General features: G+C 41.2%; 1 pseudogene; it reads right to left on the bottom strand.

Annotated features, from left to right (window-relative positions):
• Window positions 1-718: 718 nt before the first annotated feature.
• Window positions 719-1,369, bottom strand: LOC103080310 (hypoxanthine-guanine phosphoribosyltransferase pseudogene; annotated as a pseudogene).
• Between the last annotated feature and the right edge of the window lie 3,476 nt (window positions 1,370-4,845).

Raw genomic sequence — 4,845 nt, forward strand, 5'->3', positions numbered from 1 at the left:
TGTATTTAACCAATCTTTATTAGATATTTAATGTTTTCTATTTTCTTTTTTTTTCTTTTAAAGAGACAGCCTTCATTTTAAGGATTTTTACATTCAAGAATTCAAAAAGTAGTAGGTTTTTGGAATTTTTTGATCTGCATTTAAAAGGAACTTTTGACAAAGATTCACTAGAAATAATCTGAACAAGCGGGAAAATACAGTTAATATTACTGAAACCTACTAAAATAATTCCAGGACATATGGTTTATCCAACATAACAGCACCTCTAAGTGCTATCACTGACATGAAACTTAATGCTTCCTACTTTTCTAAACACACAGTGGTATAATCAACAACATTCAATCACTTCTGTTCTTTTTTGAATAAATAAAAATTAAAATACCAATTAAAAAACTAATATACTCTTCTCTTTAAATGTTTCTCACAGATATAATTTCAATATTTTTATTCAATAGTGATGTGGTTTAAGAGAATTTGCATTCACGAGTCCAACAACAACCCATCCAAAGGGAACTGATTGCCCGTAGGCCCATAGTGCAAATAAAGAGTTCGGGACTACAGTAACTGACATTTCTAAAATACAAAACAGATAAAATTCTTAGAAGACACATGCACTAAGCTCTACTGAGCAGCTGAAAACAGAACTGGAAGATTTAATAATTTTACTTGTGATTTCAATGGGACACTAGATGTTGCCAAACTCAACTTAAACTCTCTCTTAGGCTTTGTATTTTGGTTTTCCAGTTTCACTAATAACACAAACATGGTTCAGATCCCTGAAGTATTCATTATAGTCAAGGGCGTATCCTACAACAAACTTGTCTGGAATTTCAAATCCATCAAAGTCTGGTCTATATCCAACACTTCGAGGGGTGCTTTTCACCAGCAAGCTCACAACCTTGACCATCTTTGGATTAAGCTGCTTGACCGAGGAAAGCAAGGTTTGCGTCGTTTTACCAGCGTCAATTATATCTTCAACAATCGTGACAGTGTTTCCAGTTAAAGTTGAGAGATCATCTCCACCAATTACTTTTAAGGCGCCTGTTGACCGGTCACTGCAGTAGCTCTTCAGTCTGATAAAATCTACAGTCATAGGCATGGATCTATCACTATTTCTGTTCAGCGCTTTGATGTAATCCAGCAGATGAGCAAAGAATTTATAGCCCGCCTTGAGCACACAGAGGGCCACGATGTGACGGCCTCCCATCTCCTCCATCACATCTCAAGCCAGCCATTCATTCCTGTCCATAATTAGTCCATGAGGAATAAACACCTTTTCCAAATCCTCAGCATAATGATTAGGTATACAAAATAAATCTAGGTCATAACCTGGCTCATCATCACTAATCACGACGCAGGGGCTGCAGGTCACTATAACGGAGCCGGCTGGCGCACGGGCTGAGGGCAGCCTGGAGAGGAGACTGCATGCGGGAAAGCCAGAGGTCCATCCCAGCGCTCTTCCTAATGTCTGCTATTTTCTGCCATCATAAATGTGTCCATCGTTTATTATTTATGAGAATAAATTCCTAGAAATATAATTATGTGGGTATGTCAACATTTTTAAGGCTTTTGATATTTTATCAGATTATAAGCCAAAAGATTTGCACAAATTTATATTCTCCCAGCTCTGTGTCTGTTTGCCTTTTCTGAGCATCCCCTGGGGATACCCCCCTCCCCAAACTGGGTCTTATCATTTTAAAAAGTAATTGCTCTCCCTGTGCTATACAGTAAAAGAATATGTAAAGAATGTATACATATGTATAACTGAGTCACTTTGTTGTACAGCACTAATTAACACAACATTGTAAATCACCTATACTTCAATTAAAAAAAAAAGTTGCTAATCTAGCAATGTTCTCTCCCTCCATATTTTCACCACCTATTTATTTTTTATCTTTTGCAATCTGATTTCTGGCCTCACAGCTTTTCTAATCCAAAAATCTTTTCCAGACTTGATTCTTCTTGTTCCTTTGATTTGTTTTATTTTCTTGGTCTCTGGAGGCTCTCTGTCCACACAGCCTGGAGCCCTGAAGTTAGACATTCTGCTCTGGTCCCCACAGCCCTCTAGCAGGCTCCTCCCTGTCAGCCTTTCCCAGTGAACTTGAACTTCTGGACTGTTGGGATGGATTTTAATACACCCCTCATCTGGATGGATGGATGGATGGATGGATGGATGGATGATAAGTCTGCGTCCTCTCCCCTGTCTCCGGCTTTTCCTACACCCTCTGTTTCCCTGCTCTGACTGCATATGCCCCCTGTGCCCCTCCACCACCAATACCAGTAGTCTCCTTCTCTGCCCCAGCTGGGGGCTCACATCTCTAGGGCTGGCTTCCAACTCACATCTCAATCCTGAATCGTGGACAGTTCCCATGTCTGCTGAACATCTTTTGAATGTCTGGCCACCTCATCAATTCTGTCAATAACTCATAACAAATTCAAGGTCTCCCTCTTTCTCTAAGCCCCTCTTCTTTACTTCCTCTACTTCTGTTTGTGGCTAGAGCGACCATGACGTACTTGACTCCTTTTCCCCTCTTGCTCTCTTCCACCAGTTGTCCACCAAGCCCCATAGGAGAGCGTCTTCCTGGTGGGCTTCTCCATCTACAGCCCTCTTGCCAGTCTCACGGCCACTGCCTTAGCTCAGGTCCTCATCCTCCTTCTCTGGACAATCTCATTAGCTTCTTTCCTACGGGTCTCCTTCTCCTGATCTCTCTCTGCTCCAAATCAGCCCATGACCCCAACGGTCACCAAAGGCTCTTACCAGAGCCATCTCCTTGAAACACTTCTGATCAACTCAATTATCAGCTTAAAACTTTTCACTAGTCAGTAGTTCCTCACTGACTACAGAATACCAACCTCAACCTTTTCAGCCTATCTTATAAAAACACTTTGGATTTCAGCTCCAATCTTCACTCGTAGCCTTAACTCCCACCTCACACAGCAAAGATCCATCTGATAGGGGCACCCACGTTACAGGAACACGCCTTACCCTTCGCCACCTACATATCTTTGTTGTTGTTATTCTTTCCACTTGGATTTGCCGTGCTTCAGAGACCAGATTAAATCTTACATCTTCCAAAGAACATTCCTCATTCTTACAAAAATTAAAAGTGACCCTTTATCCCTCTGAATCCTTACATCATTTACAAGTAACATACTTGGACATTCTTACATAGGTTTGTCTGGCACTGAGGAGGGTTCTTGAGATGAAGGATGAAGGGACTGGGATGAGTTGATCACGTTACCCTTATGTTACTCACTGCAAAATGCCTTAATAATGCTAACATTGACTGGACATTTACACGAGAAAGCATACTGCATGCATTGCCTCGTTTAACTTTCACAGTATATGAGGCAAACTGGTAACTCAAAGATTTCTGTATAGGAGGGGCTTCAGGGCTGCAATCTAACTGAAAGGGGGAGATGCCAAGTAAACAGGCTGCTTTTAACTTAGATTTCATACTGATTCAAGGTGGCTTTGGAGGATGCTCATGGCAGTTATGGGAGAGAGGGACTAAAACTTCCCAACCCACCACTGGGAGAGGCCAACTGGTAAGTGTTATTCTTATCCCCATTGCACAAATGAGGAAACTGATGCTTAGAGAGGTTGAGTGACTTGCCCAAGGTCACACAGCTGACCCAGGGTGGAGTTGAGCCTTGAGTCCAGTCTTCTTGATGACGAAGCCCATGCTTTATGGTATCATTACCGCAGCACAGCTTATTTGTCTTACCAAAATATTCCCTCTTTGGAGGTGGGATTTTGATTTTTGCAAGGTTGTTTTTCCCAAATCAATTAGCACAATGCTTACCAGGTAACTGGAAGCCAATGATTAGTGTTTGAGGGGATGAATAAATGAATAGTGAGTGAATACAAGAGGTAAAGCCATCATAGTAGCCTTTTTTCTTTTTATACTCAGATACTACCCCCAGAAAATCCAGTTATCCTATTATGTCCAAAAACTCCCCTTGTCCCTTCTTGAGTGTAGAGTCCGTGTTTGTGTGTATACATTGGTATAAATACACTGGCTGGCCTGGCCAGTGCTAAGATTCCTGGCTGAATTAGAGTGGATATAATGATACTCATAGCTACTAGATAAGAAGGCAACATCGTTTTAAAAGGCTACGATTGGCTACTTGTTTAGCAGTTTAAATGCTGTAGCTCCTTCAAACATAACCTGGCCAACTCTGTCTTATGTAACTAAATACTGAATTTGATCTTTTATAACACTGGGCTGGATGTATGCTAAAGGGTACTATATATCTGGGATAGAGTAAAATCTTGGGATTTTGTTATGGACTGCATTGTGGCCCTCCAAAATTCTTATGTTGAAGTCCTAATCCCTGTACCTCAGAACGTGACTGTATTTGGAAATAGGGCCTTTAAAGAGGTAATTAAGGTAAAAGGAGGTTATATGGGTGGGCCCTAATCTATTATGACTGATGTCCTTATAAGAAGAGGAGATTAAGACACAGACACAGAGGAAGACTATCTGAAGACCAGGAGAAGGCAGCCACCTGCTAAGCTAAGGAGAGAAGCCTCAGAAGAAACCAAACCTGCTGACACCTTGATCTTGGACTTCTAGACTCCAAAACAGTAAGTAAATAAATTTCTGCTGTTTAAGCCGTACAGTCTGTGGTATTTTGTTATGACAGCTCTAGCAAACGAATACAGATACTAAGATCTTGAGGCAGGAAGGGACCTAAAGGACATCCAGTCCATCCACCCTTAGGACTCTTGCTTTCACCCCTTCACATCCCACTCATCTTTCCAATAGTGTTTTTCTTTGAACATCTCCTCTTTGAAGATCTCCTCACCTTCACAAGATGCTTATTTCATTTCAGGCAGCT

Source organism: Lipotes vexillifer, unplaced genomic scaffold (assembly GCF_000442215.2).
Source record: "Lipotes vexillifer unplaced genomic scaffold, Lipotes_vexillifer_v1.1 scaffold1315, whole genome shotgun sequence".
Lineage (NCBI taxonomy): Eukaryota > Metazoa > Chordata > Mammalia > Artiodactyla > Lipotidae > Lipotes > Lipotes vexillifer.